Raw genomic sequence first — 22,507 nt, 5'->3', positions numbered from 1 at the left:
ATATCACAGTAATCCAAGTCTATGCCCCAACCAGTAATGCTGAAGAAGCTGAAGTTGAACAGTTCTATGAAGACCTACTAGACCTTTTAAATGCCCCAAAAAGATGTCCTTTTCATTATAGGGGACTGGAATGCAAAAGTAGGAAGTCAAGAAACACCTGGAGGAACAGGCAAATTTGGCCTTGGAATACAGAATGATGGCAAATACCCTCTTCCAACAACACAAGAGAAGACTCTATACATGGACATCACCAGATGGTCAACACCGAAATCAGATTGATTATATTCTTTGCAGCCAAAGATGGAGAAGCTCTATACAGTCAGCAAAAACAAGACCAGGAGCTGACTGTGGCTCAGACCATGACCTCCTTATTGCCAAATTCAGACTTAAATTGAAGAAAGTAGGGAAAACCACTAGACCATTCAGGTATGACCTAAATCAAATCCCTTATGATTATACAGTGGAAGTGAGAAATAGATATAAGGGCCTAGATCTGATAGATAGAGTGCCTGATGTACTATGGAATGAGGTTCATGACATTGTACAGGAGACAGGGATCAAGACCATCCCCATGGAAAAGAAATGCAAAAAAGCAAAATGGCTGTCTGGGGAGGCCTTACAAATAGCTGTGAAAAGAAGAGAAGCGAAAAGCAAAGGAGAAAAGGAAAGATATAAACATCTGAATGCACAGTTCCAAAGAATAGCAAGAAGAGATAAGAAAGCCTTCTTCAGTGATCAGTGCAAAGAAATAGAGGAAAACAATAGAATGGGAAAGACTAGGGATCTCTTCAAGAAAATCAGGGATACCAAAGGGACATTTCATGCGAAGATGAGCTCGATAAAGGACAGAAATGGTATGGAACTAACAGAAGCAGAAGATATTAAGAAGACATGGCAAGAATACACAGAAGAACTGTACAAAAAAGATCTTCACGTCCCATATAATCACGATGGTGTGATCACTGACCTAGAACCAGACACCCTGGAATATGAAGTCAAGTGGGCCTTAGAAAGCATCACTACGAACAAAGCTAGTGGAGGTGATAGAATTCCAGTTGAGCTATTCCAAATCCTGAAAGATGATGCTGTGAAAGTGCTGCACTCAATATGCCAGCAAATTTGGAAAACTCAGCAGTGGCCACAGGACTGGAAAAGGTCAGTTTACATTCCAATCCCAAAGAAAGGCAATGCCAAAGAATGCTCAAACTACTGCACAATTGCACTCACCTCACACGCTAGTGAAGTAATGCTCAAAATTCTCCAAGCAGGCTTCAGCAATATGTGAACCGTGAACTTCCTGATGTTCAAGCTGGTTTTAGAAAAGGCAGAGGAACCAGAGATCAAATTGCCAACATCCGCTGGATCATGCAAAAAGCAAGAGAGTTCCAGAAAAGCATCTATTTCTCCTTTATTGACTATGCCAAAGCCTTTGACTGTGTGGATCACAATAAATTGTGGAAAATTCTGAAAGAGATGGGAATACCAGACCATCTGATCTGCCTCTTGAGAAATTTGTATGCAGGTCAGGAAGCAACAGTTAGAACTGGACATGGAACAACAGACTGGTTCCAAATAGGAAAAGGAGTACATCAAGGCTGTATATTGTCACCCTGTTTATTTAACCTATATGCAGAGTACATCATGAGAAACGCTGGACTGGAAGAAACACAAGCTGGAATCAAGATTGCTGGGAGAAATACCAATAACCTCAGATATGCAGATGACACCACTCTTATGGCAGAAAGTGAAGAGGAACTAAAAAAACCTCTTGATGAAAGTGGAAGTGGAGAGTGAAAAAGTTGGCTTAAAGCTCAACATTCAGAAAACTAAGATCATGGCATCTGGTCCCATCACTTCATGGGAAATAGATGGGGAAACAGTGGAAACAGTGTCAGATTTTATTTTTCGGGGCTCCAAAATCACTGCAGATGGTGACTGCAGCCATGAAATTAAAAGACGTTTACTCCTTGGAAGGAAAGTTATGACCAACCTAGATAGCATATTGAAAAGCAGAGACATTACTTTGCCAACAAAGGTTCGTCTAGTCAAGGCTATGGTTTTTCCTGTGGTCATGTATGGATGTGAGAGTTGGACTGTGAAGAAGGCTGAGCGCAGAAGAATTGATGCTTTTGAACCGTGGTGTTGGAGAAGACTCTTGAGAGTCCCTTGGACTGCAAGGAGATCCAACCAGTCCATTCTGAAGGAGATCAGCCCTGGGATTTCTGTGGAAGGAATGATGATAAAGCTGGAACCCCAGTACTTTGGCCACCTCATGTGAAGAGTTGACTCAATGGAAAAGACTCTGATGCTGGGAGGGAATGGGGGCAGGAGGAGAAGGGGACGACAGAGGATGAGATGGCTGGATGGCATGACCAACTCAATGAACACAAATTTGAGTGTACTCCGGGAGTTGGTGATGGACAGGGAGGCCTTGCATGCTTCGATTCATGGGGTCACAAAGAGTCGGACATGACTGAGCGACTGATCTGATCTAATCTGATCTGTGACCACTAATTTTTGACCACCTTGAAGTCGATTCCCCTTGCAGTATATTTTCGTCTTCTGTGTATAACCGTTGAAAGCTTTAAAAGGAGAAGCCCATTTGATATTGATGGTGTGCTATTAATGTTGCTTTTTCTCAATTTCATTCAGATAGTCTTAGCTATTATTAATATTAAATTGTAATGTAGTTGATAATTTTATATTGTGCAATCTGTTAAGTTTGTGTTTTCTGTAGAGTTTCTTATTTTCCATGAAATCAAACTGCAATTTAAATAAATTGATTGTTAAAATCATTCTGAGAGCAAATCCTCTGAGGTTTTAGGAACATAATTTTAATTTTATTAAAGATTCACTGTTAATAGTTGACTTTCCTTATGGATGAAGTCATGTTCATTGATTTAAGGTATTTTAAAACAGAATTTTGGCAAACTAAGGTTTCTTGAAAAAAAGTCTAATCTTGTAATAATTTTTTATAGGTAGAAGAATTTGGCTGTGTTAAAACAAGACAGCAGGCCCAAAATGGAGTCATTTATGCTAAGCCCCATGTAACCAAACTGAGACAACTTATATACAGTTTTGGCTCTCCCAGAAGTGAAATCTTAAACTAGTCCATCAAGATTTACCTACTAAACACTAGACCCTTGCTATCCCCTAAAGAAGAATGTGTGTGTGTACTCAGTTATGCCCAGCTTTTTTGCGACCCAATGGACTGTAGCATGCCAGGCCTCTCTGACCATGGGATATTCCATGCAAGAATACTGGAATGGGTTCCCATTTCCTTCTTCAAGGGTTGCAGGTATCTTCCAGGGGTTGAACCCGCATCTCTTCCATCTCCGGCATTGGCAGGCAGATTCTTACCACTACTGGCACCACCTGGGAAGTGCCAAGTTGGGATGATCTTGCCATAACCAGTCTTCTTATTTGCCTGATAAACCTCCTTCCTTGTTCCTGCTTTCTTCTGCCTATAAAAATCTCTCATTTTTGTACACTTCCTTGGCATTACTTTCTGTCTGCTAAATGGGATGTTGCCCAACTCATATTTGTTGAATAAAACCAGTAAGATCTTTAAAATTTACTCAGTTGAATTTTGCTTTTTAATAGCTGTTATAACCATGTAAATGGGTTACTCTAATTCACAAGAGAGAAGAATTTGTATCATGAGAATTTGTAACATTTTTGTAACATTTGCTGGGTAATCAGGAAGCCAGGACTGACCTTTCCTTAAGGGTTTAGGATCACTGTGTTTTATTTTGGTATATGGCTGTGTCTTTCTCTATATCTATATCCTGTTTTACTTAAATTTCTAATATTTATGCCTGACAAATTATTTTATGTAAAATATTACCTTCTAATGTTTTTAACTTTCTATGGCAGTTAGTTATGCTCAGATACCAAAAAAGAAAAGAGCAGAAGGTGACTACCAGTGAAAAGTGCAGTGAAAAGTAAGCAAAATATGTTTCTTTTCACGCTTGCTAGTATCAGTGCACCTTGTTACACTTTATATAAAAGTTCTACTTTATATATATACATATGAACATACAGTTATTGACACACAAACTTCTAATTCTACTGATAATTGCATGTTACTGGGAATGTTAATTCATTTAAGCCATTGTGTGTCAAAGCAGCCCTGAGAGATAAGTAGCCATCACTCTGTTCTTTTCCCTAAACCACTGGTTTTACATTTATCTTGTTTTAAAAGTTGTTCATGGAAAATTTGTTCATTTTTCTTGTGATTAATTCTTGATTTTACGCTCACTTTTTCTAGTTTTGTCACTAGTGGATACTTAGCATCAGTACTTGTTGTTTTACTAGTAATTTAAGCACCTATCAACATATAATATGCTTTTCATTCATGTTAAGCAATTAAACTTTTATTTGCTTTAACTTTTCCTAAGTATGTGTTTACCCATGTCTTATATGTTCCTTCTGCTTGTTTATGGTTTTTCTATTCTTACTTTTCATACTTATGAAAAAAATAGAAATGGTCAGTGAGTATAACTCACTTTTGTATGTAAATTATTGGTCTAAGGTCAGTTAATAATGGTCATTTCTTGCTCTTAGGGCTTCCCCTGTGGCTCAGCTGGTAAAGAGTCTGCCTGCAATGCGGGAGACCTGGGTTAGATCCCTGGGTTGGGAAGATCCCCTGGAGAAGGGAAAGGCTACCCACTCCAGTATTCTTGCTGTTAAGGAATTTTATAATCTGTAACAGTCATTTTTGAAAAGTTTTTCTAAGTAGTTATTTAATAAAAATAATTATAAAATTTGAAAAGGAGTCGCCCTTTTGATAAAGTAGCTCTGTTTTAAGATTCTCCTGTAAAAACATCAGTTGTGATCCGTTGCATCCTTATCAGCGTTTGGGGCAGGAGAGAAGGGCAGGCAGGAAGGTGTGTCCTGGTCAGCTTGCGCTCACGGGTGTTGTCGTGTGGAGTGTGAGGTGGCGTGGAGGCAGGCTCGAAGGACCTGAGTGGGGTGGGTGCTGACCAGACACGAAGAGAAGATGGTAATGAAAAGGAAGTTTACACCATTCCTTCTTTTGGTAGGTAAAAAGCTTAAATATCAATAATTTTATATAGTTCAACTTATACATTCATTATCAACCTGTGTTAGTAAGGAAAAACATCACTGCTAAATATTTAAAATGAAGACAAATGCCGAATAGCTGTAGTATTTATAAGGAGAAGGGTCAGTGACCCTAGAATGGAAAGATTGTATGGAGGAAGTGGATGTGTTTCGAATATCCACCTTGTTATACATACTTTTGGATCTAGCTTGGCTCCCATTTGTGTAAAGCTTTTACTTGGCACCCAGACAGCAGAAAACTTCTCTGTGCTGGGGGAGGGCAAAGAGCCTGTGTATTCATTTGTCATCAGGCTTTGTGAATTTTCTAGAACATGTTCCTGAATATCACACGTTCTTGTTCTTCTTGTCCAGAATGTGTTCAAACTAAGCTCCCTGGATAAAAGTTCCTGGGACTTTTTTTTTTTTTTTTAAAACCTTCTCCCTGTCCTTCAGGACAAGCACCAGCTCTGGTCAATGAGCATTTCCTCACCGATTGCCTTAGTTATGGGTTTCCTGTGGAGCTCTGAGTGAAGCTTCCTAAATTACTCCTCTGTGAGCTGACATAAACCATGGTTTTTGTTTTTGTTTTTGTTTTTTTTGAAGATGTTTTTGGATGAGTTCCTTTTAAAAGAATGGATTAGTGAAATGGTAAACAATGGGCTTTGGTAAAGGACTTTTTGTATTGACCTCTTTATAATAACTGTGGGTTGTTATTTAAATCTTAGGTTACTTCGTGTAGTCTTTTCTCACCAGATATACTTACACTCCTGTAGAGTGGGGGTTTTATTTGAAGTGTCTTTACTTTAAGAGACATGTGAGGTGAAAGTTGTCTATAAAAATAGCATGTGCCTTACAAACAGAAGATACTGCACTCACCATAGTAGGCTGAGCGATAGGATTCAAAGTAAGGAAAGAGTAGTTGTTCATGGTTGTATCAGCTGGTCTCCTGTTGTTGAACATTTGGGTGGTTTCCAGTATTTTGCTTTAATTAAAAATATTGTAATGATGGAGGTGGGAGGGATGTTCACGTGAGAGGGGACATGGGTAAACCTGTGGCTGATCCATGTTGGTATTTGGTAAAAACCAACACAATACTGTAAAGCAGTTATCCTTCAATTAAAATAAATAAATTAAAAAAATATTCTAATGAATAAGCTTGTACAGATCCTAAATTCCTTACCTGAAATCCGTAAGAAGACTAGCTGTTTAGAAATTTACATTTTTTTTGGATTTCACAATTGTTAATGTGATGTATGTTCCAAAATTACAGAGCATTTCTACAAAGCACTGGTAAACAAGTTACTGTTTCTGATGGAAAATGTGTGATTACCACAGTGTTGGCTAAATAAAGCCTGTAAATAGCTTCATATTAACTCCGGTTAATTTTATTGCTGGATGACGTTATATAAAAATTAGGAATTTGCTTTTGATTTTTGGAGCTTGTGGGCATGTGCGTGTATGTATGTGTTCTAATGTATTTGTGGGAGCGATCTCCAATGTGGATTTTCTGGGTGAAGAGAAAGTGCATTTCTGGTTTCGTTCAGCATTGCCACGCTGCCCTGCTGGCGTGGAGCCTGTCTCTGCTCTCACCAGCAGCGTGCAGCGGCAGAGCTGGCCTTTCCCTGTTACTGCTGGTCTGTGTTGTCAGACTTGAGGAGTTTTGCCAATCTGATGAGTGAAAAATAGAATCTCATTGTAGTTTCATAAAGAACATTTTTAAAGACAAGGAATGGCCTGTTCGTGTGGCTTTAGTTCGGGATTTTTGTATAGATTGATAACCTTTTTAACAGTGACTTTGAAGATGTCTTGAAATAGCGGTAGGGACGCAGGACGTCCTTCCCTGTCCTTTCTTGCTTCTCTGTCTCTCTTTTGTCCCAAATGTGACAGGTTACATTTGTGCTCAGTCTGCTAGTCCAGTAACGAGTTAACATGTACCATATAGTCAGTTTTGTGTTTGTCCCTCAGTTGATATGGTAATAGTTTATTTTCTATTTCCCAAGCAGGATTTGGGGCTAGTATAATAATAGTGAAAAGAACATCCTGGAAAGTGTAAAATTCCATGTTAAATGTTAGGATACGCTGTTTCTCTAGCCCAAGGAACTTTGGAATTGTGGTGCAAGCTTATCTCTGCCTGTGGGCGCCTATGCTGTCTGTGTCTACTCAGTGCACTCCTATCCATGATGGGCTTCTTCTTGTCGCTCAGCTCTCACTTTAAGTATCATTTCTTCAGATACCTGAAGACCCATCCAGTCTAAAACAGCCTCACTGTCTTTCCGTCCCGTCCATTTGTTTCATTTTCATCAGAGCCATCGGTTCCCCCTGGTGTTTTCATGGTTGCTTACTGTCGGACTCCTGCTACGAGCCCCATGTGGTCAGGACCTGTGTCCCGGGGCCAGGAATACTGCCAGGTATGGGCTGCAGCTTTCGTCGTTTTTCCTGGAAAGAGTGTCGTCTTTCATCCTTTGCCTTTCTGCTCCCTGCAGCCTCCAGATCACCTTTCCCCGCAGCCTTCCCTTTGCTGGCTCCCAAACTCCTATTCATCCCTCAGTATTTAGGAGGGAAGACGATATGTACAATTGTATTTCATTTGGAAACTATAATTACTTTTGTCCTCTTTTGAAACATTTCCAAAGTATTTTGATTTAAATTATGACTTTGAAGTGAAGTTTGGAAATTTCACACAATTTTTTCTGAGGGGGGGGGAGTAGGGGGCGGGTGGGGGCGCTGTAAGGGAAGTCAGTTTCACCCACTAGATTGCTTCCTTTGCTTTGAGAAGATTGCTTCCTTTGCTTTGAGAAGATTGCTTCCTTGTTGTCTCTGTGATTGTTCCTCCCACCCCCACCCCGCAAGAGCACAGGTCCTTGTGTTAATCATTTGGAAGGGTTCCTGTTCGGTGTTTTCCACTTTTAGTTATTGAATAATAGTTTTAGTATTGAATAATAGTTTTCCTGTTACAGACATCCTAAGAGGGGAGAGGTTACATAAAACCACAGATCTATACCATTTAGAAATAAAGCTGCTGGTACCATTGCTCAGGTGTTGCAGATGTTGGAGACGGCATCGCACAAACCATATGTATTAGAAAATAAAAGGGATGGAGGCAGGAGGTTAAGGAATCAGGAAAGCCTCAGTTCTCAATTTCTTGCTATTGCAAGTTTAAATTGGACGTTGTGCCTCATTTTAATATGCAATTATTTGGGGTGTTTATATGTTTTATGTTTTGATCACTGTTCAGTATTTAAACTCCTTCAAATGTGCAAAGATTAAATGTTTAATAAAAATTGCTTGTTGTTTTCAACATCTGTGTGCAGAGAACAATGGCCCACTGGAGTGCAGAAAGCTTGTAAAGTTTTCAAATGTATTGAGAATGACAGAAAGTTCAGTGAAGAGTTTGCTTCCCTCATTACAGAACTACTTCTGTGGCTGCGATTACACTAAGAGCATCTTTAATTGCTTTAAAATCTGAATGCATGATAAGAATGGATTAATTTGATTTTTCTGTTACTACAAGTAGCAGATGGTTTATGTCTTAGGAATGCTCATGTTGTAAAATGAGATCCCCAGCTCATCCGTGATTGGTCACTGTTAATGAAGCATGCTGTGCTGATTATTGATTTAGAAAATGGGGATGACATGAGTATTGTGTGTGTTGCTGTAATAAATTAAAGAGGAGTATTTTAATAGCCAGCAGACATACACCTTAAATAACATGAAATATTTGATTTTCTATTCAGGTGGTCTCTGCCCTGTCAAACTAATTTTATTGTTTATTAAAAAGATATACTTTTATAGTTTCAGCTAACAAGCAGATGGTCGTCTTTCCTTATTTCTGTTTTGTATCACTGTGTGACCGATCAGACGCATGATACGAACCCAAATTAGCTTGTTGTCTGCAAAGCGGTGGTGCAGCCAGGGGAAGAAGTCTTCTGCTGTGTGTGTGTGTGTGTGTGTGTGTGTGTGTGTGTGTGTGCGTGCGTGCTTGTGCACACCCACATGTCTCTACTGCTGTCTTACTGTTTAATTCTTACTTGCTTTTGAAAATAAAGCACTCTATTGAAAGTTCTTTTAAATAATTTTAATTTCTGTCTTGAATTAATTTTTAAAGGACAGATGCAGGAGGAAGATGATGGGAATGTCGCAGTTACTGGTTTTAGATGGTTTTCTGCGCACGTGGTTGTGAATTTACACTCATACCTTACTGCAGGCACACTGCAAGAGTCCGAGTGATAGCCATTTACTGTGTTTTTATTTAAAGCGTTATGTGTATGGTATTAGGTGATGCTCACAGATACGGAAGTGCTCTGTCCTGATGGCAGCATACCGTTTAGAGAAGCTAGCAGGTGGGTCGCCTTCTTGGCGTCACTTACTGTCTCTCGGTCTGTTTCCAGAAGACTGGGTACTCTTGTTTTTTTATTTGAAGTAATAAATGCATTACTTATATTGGAATAAAAATTTTGAGTTATTTCGTGACAGTTTCTGTTTTATGGCAGTCTTAATTGTGGCCATGATGTAAGCATTACAGATTAAAGCGCTTCTTACCTCGACTGTGGGTGAGACTGAAGACGAGGACACTTGCTGGTACCTTTTTTTAGCTTTGTGATGTACACTTACATTTTTAATTTTCAATATTTGGTGAATTCTGGTTTATTTTTATAGATGTGTTTGAGTTCACGTGAGCATGGCCCTTTTCGCAGTGCAGTGTTGCTTCCGCGTGATTAGGAAAATGAAAGCATAGGTGTTGGGACTGCAGCTGAACGTGAACCGAGACTGCAGGTGGAGGCAGTGAGATGGGGGAGAGACGCTGGGTGACCCGCTGTAACCCTGGGTGTGAGCGATCTAAATCACATTCATCGCAGTGAAACATTTAAATGCTTCTTTACTATTAAGTGCAAATCACATAAAAGGAGAGAGACTCAGTGATTTAAGACACTTGATTTGATAATATGTCATTATTACATTTAAAAAATCAGTCTACATAATATTTCTGAGGTCACCTTCCTTGACTTCAGATTATTTCACAGGACAAACCTGTAGACGTTGGGAATAAAATTAAATGGATTAATTTTATGTTTTATGTACACTATAGTTTCAAAAGAATATTAGAAAAGTATTCATTATTGAAACATTATATGGGAGAGGAAAGTCCAATCTGTTGCATATTTGTTGAATAGTTATAGTATGATTAATAAATATTTTAAGCTTTTTCTCCTAGTCAGTTAACATCTGTATTTTTGTTCATTTGTTTATCAAGTGACAAAAACCACTAAAATTAATAAGAACTAGTTTTTAGATAACTTTACTTTTAAATATCTTATGACCAGTAGTGAACTTCACTGAATGGGAAAATGAAGAGATAACCTGGTTTGTTTTGATCAAACGGTACCAACTAGATATGGAAGAGAAATTTCCATTTGATACAAGTGTTTTAAAAATAACACATTCTTGGAAATGGTTAAAACTGATAACAGAAGTTACTCAAATTAATGCTGTTGGAAATAATTTTCAGTAGAATAATGGAAAAATTTTTGAAAATCCCCTTCAGATTTACCTAAGAATTTATACTTCAAAGGGCCAAGAAAATTATTTTTTTAATGTATATCGTATAGTTTCTCTAATGTACATATATCCTCTATTCTGTAAACCCTAATAAATGGATGGCTTTATTATTTTTCAGTGTAAATTAGTTTTATAATTTAGCTTTAATCATAAAGTGACTCTTGGCGACAGGGAGGAACAGACTAGCATCAGCACCCTGTACTGTTGTGCCTGCCGTGTTTATGTCTAATGCGTTTTCTTTCCGAACAGTGGCTGCAAGAAGTCTAGAAAGATTGTTATTAAAAGCACCTTTTCAAGAGAAACGTCAATTTACTGATAATGATTTTTATGAACATTTGTATTCATGTACTTTCCGGATGGAGGATACAAAATGTTTTTTTGTTTTTATGTTTTTCCTTTTACAATACAAAACACTGCTTTTTGAGGTAAAAGCACTGTAGAGAGTTGCTGACAACTTTGGAAACATTTTCAGAAAGAGAAATGCTTGCCATCAGGTACACTGGTTTCCTGCCACATGAAATTCTAACATTCTGAGTTGGAATATGTCCTATGTAGGATTCTGCAGTTAGATGTTTTAAACCTTAGCCAACTAATTTTTTTAAACTGTTTCATGTTTTGAAAGATTTGAAAGAAGTATAGGAAAATTGGACAAGACTGTAAACGTGTCAGCCGCATCCCTCACATCTTGTTCTTCAGAGCAGAGTAAGGAAATAGGAGACTTGAAGTGTCGCAGACGTCTCATTGCACATATTGCAATAAACAGCTATAGAATTAGATCATGAAATCAGCTAACCTCATGTGCAATGATCAGGTAGTTACTATGGTAACATTTCCATTTGTGAATTTTTGTCGAGTTAAAATTTGTAGCCATCCCATCATACCACCATTGGCTTTTGATTGTGCTCCCTGCATCAGCCGCCGCACTGAACTACCATCCCTATACTCTAGGCGAGGGAATCAAAAATAGGAAAATGAAAGAAATGAGAGCATTTTGCTAAATTACATTTTAAGACTGTCCTGATGTTGTTGGTAAAATTTTAAGCATGTCTTAGGAGAAGTAAGAGCATTGCCAGTTACTCTCTGAGATGCTTGGATTTTTATAAGTATATGATATGAAATTGGTTAGGCGTGGTAACAGTAGGAGGTAAGGAGGGCTTTAATTTATCAGCTAAGTGCGTGCTAAGTAACCAGAACAGAAGTAATGACCCTTCTGAGGCTAAGAAGATTCCTTTTGAGAGCAGTCCCCTTTTATTTTAACCTTGTTAACTGTTTGAAATTTGTTCTGTGTTCATATACTTAAAAGTTGCCCTGCTTATTTCACTTCTGATTATAAAATCAGACTCTAATATCTTAGATTAACTTGGATTAAAATAGCCTGTAATGTTCCCTTGTATCAATTACTGTATTCCAGTAAAGATTCCCACTGTTTCTGTTTTGTTTTGCTTCCCAAAGCCCCCTGCTGCTGTTGATTACACCTAGATCTGCTACTGATTGGAACTGTTAAAAGGCAAAGACAGTGTGGCTGGTTGCTGAATCATTTAATTGTAGGACTAATAAGAGATGTTCTGTCTGGGGCCTGAAAGAAATTGTAGCATTCGAGTATTATGTATAAAGGGGCCAAGATACAGTCTTTAATAATTTTTGAAGGTGTGAAATTTATTTACCTAGTGAATATATTTACTTGTAGCATAATAGAGGTTTATCGGCAGCCTGGTTAGATTCTTAAACCCTGTAAGTGAACCCAGAGAGGAAGGGAGAAAGGAGGATAGATGCTAGAGAAGAATTTGTAGAATTATTTTTCTCTGACAATTGAATGCTATTTGTTTTTATAAAGATGAAAGAAATGGAGAGCTATACCAAATGGATAGCTGAAACAAATGGATAGCAGTTCAGCAGTTGAGACATTTGATAATAAAATTACAGGAAATTGAAAGTTAAGTTTGTAATTGTGGCCATGTTTGTCACCCTGATGCACAATACAAAGTGAAGGTTATGTAAGATACAAGCCCCTCAGGAGAAGTTAACATCCAAGCTTTGGAATCAAGAGAGAGGATTTCCACGATAGCCGAGGGCGTTTACGAGGTGTCCGCAGACCAAGAACACCAGTCACTCTGTACCCTCAAACTGCTTCAAAGTTTGAGGTAGTTAGTGCTTTGCTCTACTTACTGAGGGATTATTTGAAAGAGAATAGGTATGTGCAAGTGTATTACATGATACTTTATTCTATTACTATCCCTTTTGTTCATAATAAGTAATTGCTTATTCTTTTCAAGACATTTCAGGTGCAGACTAAACCAATGGTTTTAAGAAATTTGTTTAAGGAGACATCTGTTGGGAGGTATGATTGACTAGAACTTGAAATGGGAAAAAGCAAATGTTCTTTTATCGAAATTTATGATATTTATTGAAACATTTTTATCAGGGAAATTGCATGAAGGGTGCTGTCAGAAGGGACACCGCCTGTCAGGTAGATGCTGGGTTAGAGGGACCGGTGAGAAAGCCCTGCGGTTGACAGGAGAAAGGAGGTAGAACTCGGTGCTGGTGTCTCTTTCCTTTTGTTGGTGACTCATTGAATCGGTAAACTCTGACTAGAACTGCTGAAATCTAATTAATGAATCATAAACATTTATGTCATCTCAAGTAATAATATTAATCATTTCTGTGATCTCAACATTTGATACAATATTTTGTCACGATAGTCATTCAACTTCTAAAGTGAAAAAAGCCTGGAAGCTCTTGCACTGGTCTGCTGGGGCTGCCATGACAGGGTGCCACACAGGGGTGGACCTGTCTCCCAGCTCCAGAGGCGAGCGGTCAGAGGGCAAGCTGGTTCTAGGGGCGCGAGCTCCTGCCGAGGGCTCCCTCCTCGGTTCTGGATGACCACCTTCTCCCCGTGTCTTCACATTGTCCTCCCTCTACCTGGGGCTGCATTTCCTCTTTCCAGAAGAACTCCAGTCCTATGACATGGGCCGCCTGATCATATTGTTCTTACTGTGTCTCCAAACAAGGCCACACCCTGAGGCCCTGGGGTTAGGATTTAAACATGTAAGTGTTGAAGGGTCCTAATGCAAACACCTCTGTTTGAAGTTGATAAGGTTTACCTGCCAGTGGCTAATGACACATATGACTAATCAAAAAACAATGTAGTCACAAACGAAAAATAAATATGTCGGTATATGGACCCACAGTTATATGTCCCTTTGTAGTTATCATGTGATGTAATTTTCACCTCAGTATATTATTTTTCAATTTATATTTTCAGTCATTGTACTGGTTTCCATCTGTGGCAGAAATGGAGATGAAAGGCTGAGTTTCAAAAGTGCAGTAGAACTAAACTCCTTGTTCCTCCTCTCCCCTTGCTTCAGTTCAGTTCAGTCGCTCAGTCGTGTCCGACTCTGCGACCCCATGAATCGCAGCACGCCAGGCCTCCCTGTCCATCACCAACTCCCGGAGTTCACGCAGACGCACGTCCATCGAGTCAGTGATGCCATCCAGCCATCTCATCCTCTGTCATCCCCTTTTCCTCCTGCCCCCAATCCCTCCCAGCATCAGAGTCTTTTCCAATGAGTCAACTCTTCCTATGAGGTGGCCAAAGTACTGGAGTTTCAGCTTTAGCATCATTCCTTCCAAAGAACACCCAGCACTCATCTCCTTTAGAATGGACTGGTTGGATCTCCTTGCACTCCATGGGACTCTCAAGAGTCTTCTCCAACACCACAGTTCAAAAGCATCAATTCTTCGGCGCTCAGCTTTCTTCACAGTCCAACTCTCATAGCCGTACATGACTACTGGAAAAACCATAGCCTTGACTAGACGAACCTTTATTGGCAAAGTAATGTGTCTGCTTTTTAATATGCTATCTGGGTTGGTCATAACTTTCCTTCCAAGGAGTAAGCATCTTTTAATTTCATGGCTGCAGTCATCATCTGCAGTGATTTTGAAGCCCCCCAAAATAAAGTCTGACACTGTTTCCACTGTTTCCCCATCTATTTCCCATGAAGTGATGGGACCAGATGCCATGATCTTAGTTTTCTGAATGTTGAGCTTTAAGCCAACTTTTTCACTCTCCTCTTTCACTTTCATCAAGAGGCTTTTTAGTTTCTCTTCACTTTCTGCTTAGGATAATCTCAACTATCATCCACCTTCACCATCCAGACTTCTTAAGTTTTAAGAAAACAAGCATTATTTTTGAAATATTATTGATAATAACTAGATTATAATGTTGCACCAGGTGGGTGTTTATGTACAACATTGATCAGATAGTCACTTATCTAGAAGAGAGATTGTCAACGTATGGTCCCTGGACCAGCAGCTCAGCCTTAGATACTAACCAGGAATTTTGAGGATGGAGTCCAGGGATCTTTGTTTAATGAGACTTTGGGTGATTCTGCTATACACCAACATTTGAGGACCACTGGGCTGAATACAGGAATAATACCTAATTTTATTATTTTTTTAAGTAATTCAGAGCTTAGTGTTGTCCCCCCGCCCCACTGTTATTTTGGTTATATTATCTGATACTGAGATTTTGATTAGGAATACCACTCAGAATTATTACATTGTTTTTGTGGGAAACCATCTCTGTTGTTGGTTTATTGTGTGTCTTTGTAGAAATGTTTTATGTTTGCAAAAGCAGATTCCGCTCTCTTTATATGTGTGTGTGTGTGTGTGTGTGTGTGCATGTATACATATACATGTGTTCCTCTCTCTTTCCTTCCTTCTACAGGTAGTAACATTGGGCCTTCTATTTTTACTTATAACTTGGAAGTCTTTCTATATCAATATATCCATCTTTGGCCTCCTCTGTTTTAATAGTAATATCACTGCATGCTTTTACATTTATGTTGGTTTCACCATTTTGCTTTTGTAAAAATTCTGTGAGAAATATTGTGTGTTTAAGTTACAGCTATATAGTTTCCCACATATTGAAGTATATTCACAGGATAATTTCCTAAGAATGTAATCTCAAGGTCAAAGAGTATCTATGCATATGTATATACACTTATAATTTTGATAGCTATTTCCAAATTGCCCTCCGTGGTAGTTGTAACAGTGCTATACCCCCTTTATCAGATAGAAGTTATTACTTCAAAAATGTGTTTTTTTAAGATGCAGCAGTGTTACATAACAGTTATATTTTTGAAGGAGACAAATCTATGTTATGGCGAAAAAATACCCCCAAAACTTAAAGATAGTTTTTAACAAACAGTATGTAAGACTACTACTTCAGAGTTTTATATATAATATGTTTTAGAAACGTCTTATTGCATAAATTGAAGAGAGGATTGATGACTATCGCCTCTAATCTGAAGTGAATCTACAGGTAGTGATTCATTAAACATAATTTTTATGTATCTAGAAAAACACATCTTTGAAATAGTTTCGGTTTACTGTCAGGAGTACTTGGTCAATTTTTAAATGTGGGAATTATTTGAGATACTACATTTGTAGTTGCTTAAAAGTTTATGACTTTTTTTTGGTATCTCTCATAGTTCTTAATTAAAACTCTTTTTAGGTTTTTTCATTTACTCAGTATCATTGGTTTATATTGTGTTAATCGTTTCAAAATCTAAAGTGAAGCAGTGAGTGAGACTGCAGAGCACTGGGTTTTGGTGGTGGTTTTAAAAACATTCTATACTTCCCCGCCCCGCCCCCCCCCCCCACCCCTTAACACTCTCTTAACTTAAAACTACTAAACAGATTTTTATTTTAATCATTGGAACAAAAAATGTTCTCTTGGGCTGATACCAGTACTTTCTATGCCAAGTTACAGACCGGAATCTATTTTTATAGGCCAAGATACAAACCTCTGAAAACCAGAGTTTATAATGGAAACACTGACAGGCCCTTAACTATCACAGCACACATGGCACTGCTGAGATCACGAGGCACGAGGTTTCACATGCGGGGAGCAGTGAAGCTCAGCAGTTGTGCTGTCAAATGCCTCTCAGCTGGGATGTAGTAAGAGTCACGTGCAAGCGTGGCTATGCCCGGGGCCACGAGCGCACGGTGTATGGGCCAGTTCCTGCCCTCTGAATGCTTGTACCCAGCTATGCAGACATTGGAGCAGCGATGATACACACTTGCCTGGAGATGGCCTTGTGAGCGGATATGGTTGGGGAGAAATACGTGAACTTCTTGATCTCTAGATTTAATTCATGGCTCAGCCCTGAAAGTCTTGCATGTTTTTGCATGTAGGTTACTACACGTTTCTGGGTATTATTGCAAAGCAGGAAGATCAGATCAATTACATCTTTATTATAATAACATCCCTGAAGAAAGCTTAAATGTTATGTTGTTACACAGCCAGGCAAGTTTGATACTGAATAGTTGACTTGGAAACTTACTGTTTATGTCTTTGAGGGATTCTTTTTAGGTAAAAAAAATAAAAATAGGCTTTTCTGAAAACCACATTTGATTACTCAACTTTATTTGATTAAACAAAAATCATTAAAACAACTACCATTTTTTAAATTACTATGCTTTTTCACTTACGTTTTATTTTAAATGAGACTAGTTCTTCTAGTTAGTTAATGATTAGTTAATCATTAGTTAATGAGTGCCATCAGTTAGCACAGAATGAATGACCCTACAGCGTAATAACTACTTTACAGGGAGGACTCAGAACGCGTCAGATGCTGGGATGTAGTGAGAAGGGTTTGAGCCCTACAGTTAGTTTGAGTGTTCATGAAGGGCTGCGTTCTCGCGCTTGTAACACCAGCACCATCTACTCTCTTCCTTCCCTTTCTCTTGTTAAACGTGGGCGAGAAGTGGAGGTGTCATGTCAGATACCCATCTCAGGAGCACCCTGAGGTGTCAGGGAAAACCAGCATCTTGTGGGAAGATAATGAAGTGATAGTTTGTTGCTACAGGTTTCGCAAGTACTGCCAGAGGGAAGGGGTAAGGGGAAGTTGTTAATTTGAATCTGAATCAGATTTCTGTTCTAGTTAAATTTTCCTTAGCTATTGACCTATATCCATATACATTTATTAAGGTTTAGATAGGATACATGTTTCTGTCCTGAGAGATATCTCTTATGCATCAAGTTGGCTTTCCATTAATGAAGAGAATGTGGACATTTTTGAGTAATTTCTTCACCTAAACTGTTAGAAATAATGCTTTAGTATCCTGAAAAATGGAAAATGTCTAAAATAAGCTATTTAATTCTGTGCACTGGTACTAATTCTAGAATAAGGAGCTTTCATTTCCATCTTCCACTTTCTTGCTCTGTTTCTTTAGGAACGAGAGTCTGTATACTAACCTCTGCTTCCCCTCGCCACTGCTGTGGAAAACTTCACCATGGGTTTAAGGAAAATACAGTGTTGATCTTGGTTATATAGGCAGAAGTTAGTTCATATTTTACAAATTCCATTTTATAAGGGCACTTCACGATGAAGTAAGGTGAAGGAGTGGGGTGTGTGTGCGCGTGGGTGCTTGTGTACGGGTGTGTGTGTGTGTGTGTGTGTGTGATGATGGCAGAAAGACAGACGTTCCTGAGTTCCTAGATTTACAGATTTATCTGCTTTATAAATTGTTCTGGAAACAAAAGTACAATAATGTAAGCATAATACTATATGAGGCCAAAATCCAGAAGCATTTCTAGAGCTGACTAAAATATTTTTGTTACTTACATTCATAGCTGAGAGGGCTGATAACCATTAAGGGCCTGCTGGCATATTAGATAATGCACAAGCTCTCTGCCATACTGACACTGTTGATAGATTTACTCAATCCACACCTACCGTTGGCAGTTTCTGACTAGAATCTTTTTAGGAAGGGCAGTATTTTTCATCACTGAAGGAAGAGTCTTGGTTGTGTGTTGCCTTTCTGCCTCATGACGCTGAGGTGGGGTGAGGTGGTATCGGTATTTTCCTTTGCCAGCCCATCCGTGTGTTTTTTCCTCTTTTTTAGTTTTCTTGAACTTCATAGGCCAGACACTGGGCTAGGAGCTCCTGACCTTCAACAGTTGTTATTTACTCAAAAACAGCTCAAGGCTTTGGATTTAATTTATGATATTTATACTTTTAAGTTTACTTTCAAGCTTGGGTATTTTTGCTTTCTTTACATATTGACCTTAATAGGTCAGATAAGCTAGTGCTGTGTCTTAAATATGTTATCTTTTAATTGTAAGGAAAGAACAGATTGAGGTATTTTGGGAATATTGAAAATAAATTTACTTCAGAAAAAAATTGAGTATGTTTTTGAACTTAGGTAAATAATTGGAGGAGACTTTTGTTTAGTTTCCAAGAAAGTACAGGTATTCCAGATAAGAGATTTGGCTGATGGATGATATTTTATGCCAGATATTGAAATATGCAAGAATACCTTGAGGAACTAGAGAATGGAAGGCTGTGAGAGGAAGCGTTAATTCCCAAGCTTGTTCCTTTTAAAATACTGTGCTTCTTTTCTTGTTCCTTTCATCTAAATTGCCATCATTTCCTCTAAAGAGAGAGAAGTGAGCTCTAGTTTCTTCACTGTTGCGGATGAGCTTAGTCACAGCCATCGACCCGCAGCCGCCCCTGTGGCTGCATTTGGAGTCTGAGACCCAGCGTGTCTGCGACCCTCGCTGCTGCTGAGGTGCGTGCTCCGCGGGTTGGGGTCTGCGAAGACCACACGTCCTCGGATCAGCCGCCAGCTCCCGCGTGAACGCCACGTCCTTCCCCGTCACTCTGTCTCCTCAGCTTCTTTACGTTTTCCTCATAACATAGCACGCTGCGTGACACGTGAGCTGTGTTTAAGCCATGATTTAGTGTTCTTCACCTGGAATACAAATTCTCTGAAGACAGAGACTCTTCCTGTGTTTACCGGGAACTGGCCATCCCCGGCCCGGCCTCCGGGCCCGCGAGGATTCGGCAGGCATTGCCTTTGCCGGCCCTGCCTCCTGCTTCCTGCCTCCTGTCCTTTCTCGAGAGGCACGTTGGGAGAGCGGGACGTGAAATCTGTGTTCATGTATAAGGTAGCGAATGAATCTAAAGGGGCACTCGGAGGATTTCTGTTTTGAACTCGACGCACCGTCTGTTCCCTGTCTTGTTCTGGTCGCCTGACTGGGTGAATGCACCCAGTGACCGAGTGACGTCATCAGGAGACCAGCTGACACTTCCGAGTGCTGGCTGCGGACCTGGCAGGTGTTGTAGTCCTTCAGCGTCGTTTGTTTAATCCTCACAAAACCTGTGACGTGTGTACTTACCACTTTTACACTGAGGGCACCAAGGCGGAGAGAGTTTAACCGACATGCTTGAGGTCAGATGATGAGCAAAGGCGTGTCCTCCATTTGAGCCCAAAATGTGGCTTGGCCCTGGTGTCAGCAGGGGCAGAGCTGAAGGCCCCCGCTGCAGGAGCGCTGAAGCGGTGCCGCGCTGCGTTGCGGGCTCCTCTCCTCCTCTCATTCTCTTAGAAGAAAGGACACTTCTGTTTTGCTAACTGGTTTCTTGTTTTTTTTTTTGTTTTTTGTTTTTTGTTTTTTTTTTGCAGTAGAAATATGTGATTGACTTTAACATGATCTAATTTCTGAATTTATTCAATTCAAAAGTTTAAAATTGAATGAAAAGGAGTTAGGAAACATTTCAGAGAGAATTGAACATTTGAGATGAACTTTGAGAAGTGATTAGTGGCATCTGGTCTGATGAATATTTATTCATTAATTTAACAATATTTACTGTCTGTTCTTTGTTAGGTCATGAGAATAGAGGAGTGAAAAAGAAAAGGTTTCAGAGAGAGAGGAATGGATTGAGATAGGTTTCCCTGACCAAGGCTAGTGGCCCAAAGAAATAGAGGAAGGAAAACACTGGATATCTTAAGAGAATGAAAAGATACGAAGACGATTAGGCGTAGATATGGATAGGTCAGGAAAGGTATGGAGAAATGTTAGGTGTATTAAATTTCAGTAGACATTTTGCAAACACAGGCATTACTGTATTGATGTAATAGGGAATGTAAAGTAGGTTATGGGTCCAAAGAATAGGATTTTATTAATAGCTCTGCTTCCTAATTGTATGAATTTGAATAAGTTATTTTATGTTTTAATAAGCAAATATTTCTTACAGGATATATCCTCATGTTATAATTTTTTAAAGCATACACAGGGCTCTAAACTGAAAAATCTTTCCTCAGACATAGCAAGCTTATATTTATATATATTTTCAAAATAAGGAGTCATGCTGTATATATTCTGCTACTTGCTGATTTCAGTATCCTTTGTATACTTTAAAAGTGAATCTATACCTTTAATGCTTATGTGTTATTCCATTTCTGGGTTACCAAAATTTATAAAACCAATTCTTTATCGATGGATAGTTAGGTTGTTTATAGTTTTTGGCTATTACAGTCAACATCTTTCAGCATGGATTTGGCTGGGGGGCATGTCAGTAGGATAAATTCGTCACAGTAGCATTGCTGAACCAAAGGGCATACACATTTATAATTTTGATAGTTGTTGCCAGATTGCTTTTCAAAAATTTGTGCTTCTATAATGAAGTTAATCAAAATCAAAACGCATATTTCTCCACATCCTTATCAACACTAGGTATTATCCACCTTTTTTTATTTGGCAAATTTGATGAGAATTACATGTAATTTTTTTAGTTGACATTTCTTTAATTATGAGTGAGGTTGCACATTATTTTATGATACATGCACACACATTCACATACACAGTAACATTTCATTTTGCTGGGAACTACTTAATGCTCTCTGTTACTCGTTGATTTAACTCTTCCAGTTGTATTTTTCTTATACTCTTTTTAAAAGGAGGACAGTTACCCTTCTTCCTCAGTAAGTGAGTGTTTGTCAACCATGTTTGTTCATTATTGCTTCCCTAAAAAACTTTTAAACAATGTTCCCCTAATCCTCCCCTTTTCCCAGTGATGTTTTAATACCACAGATGTACACGGATACGCTGTATATCTGTTTATCTTCTGTGGTCTCTTGGTGGGCCATAAGCCATTGTAATGTCTAAGATTTCTCTCCAGCCCCACCCCCATAGCCAATTTTCATCCCCTCAAAGACAGTATCACTCCTGTTGAGATCATATGGTACATGTAAAGGTTTTGTAAAGTGCAAAGTGCTTTTTAAATATAAAGCTTTATTAATAATTTGCATTTCATGTGATATAATATTCCATGTCTGTTTTGCAGCTGCCTTTTTCTCATTGCAGATTTCCCTTTTGTGGCCCTAGGCATTTATTATTTTTCTGTTCATTTTGCTGCCTTTGGGACAGTCTTTATTATGTTGACTTCTCCTCAGCTCCCCCTGCCTATCATCAAGATGTTATTCTTCTTTGAGAGTCTGTCCTGGATAAGTTCACTTTCTCCATGAAGTCTTTGTAGTCCCTTGTAATTATCCCTTGGCTTCATAGAGTTAGAGCTCTTTTAATACATCTCTTCTGCTGTGACATTCTGTCTTTTATTATAGGTCTATCTCCTCCTGATAGATTTAGTGTCAGAATAGCAGTGATGTTGCCTCTTTTCATCCTTTATTCCCATATGTTCCTTTCACGGAGCCATTGTACATGGTAGGAAGACAGGAGGGACGCCTTGCAATGGATTTCTGAAGACGTTTGAACTCATGTCCCAGCCACTCAGTGTGTGACCTTGGGCTGAGATCTTTAACCTGCGAGCCTCAGTATCCACCTGTATAAAATAGGACTAATAATGCCATCTTTTTTATAAGATTGCTGGAAAGATTGAATGGCATAATAACAAAGCACAGTGCCTGGCATTTAGTTAAGCTTTCCATTAAATATTAGTAATCTGCAAATATTTCTTAGCACAGAGAAAGACATTGAATGAAGTATCATCGTAATCATTTCTGTTTCTTTCTTATTTGGGAACATAATCTGTTGTTCATTGTACACAGAGAAAATGTGGTTTTCTTTAAATCATTTTTTTTA

At 38.8% G+C, this 22,507-nt stretch overlaps 1 protein-coding gene across 14 annotated transcripts in view; it reads left to right on the top strand.

The window, feature by feature from the left end:
• The window catches only part of TBC1D5 (TBC1 domain family member 5), a 590,389-nt gene that overhangs the window by 188,163 nt on the left and 379,719 nt on the right, over positions 1-22,507 (top strand). Inside the window, exon 1 of one of the 14 annotated variants that reach the window (XM_055570019.1) lies at positions 7,353-7,472. The exons of 12 other annotated variants lie outside the window; for them this stretch is intronic. The gene's annotated coding sequence lies outside the window, so the exon portion shown is untranslated. Of the gene's footprint in view, positions 1-7,352; positions 7,473-16,473; positions 16,815-22,507 lie in introns of those variants that run through there. One more of the 14 variants, XM_055570018.1, reaches the window with a different exon arrangement.

This window comes from Bubalus kerabau, chromosome 2 (genome assembly GCF_029407905.1).
Source record: "Bubalus kerabau isolate K-KA32 ecotype Philippines breed swamp buffalo chromosome 2, PCC_UOA_SB_1v2, whole genome shotgun sequence".
Lineage (NCBI taxonomy): Eukaryota > Metazoa > Chordata > Mammalia > Artiodactyla > Bovidae > Bubalus > Bubalus kerabau.
Note: the sequence above shows the minus strand (reverse complement) of the source record. Positions and strands in the feature narration are given on the sequence as shown.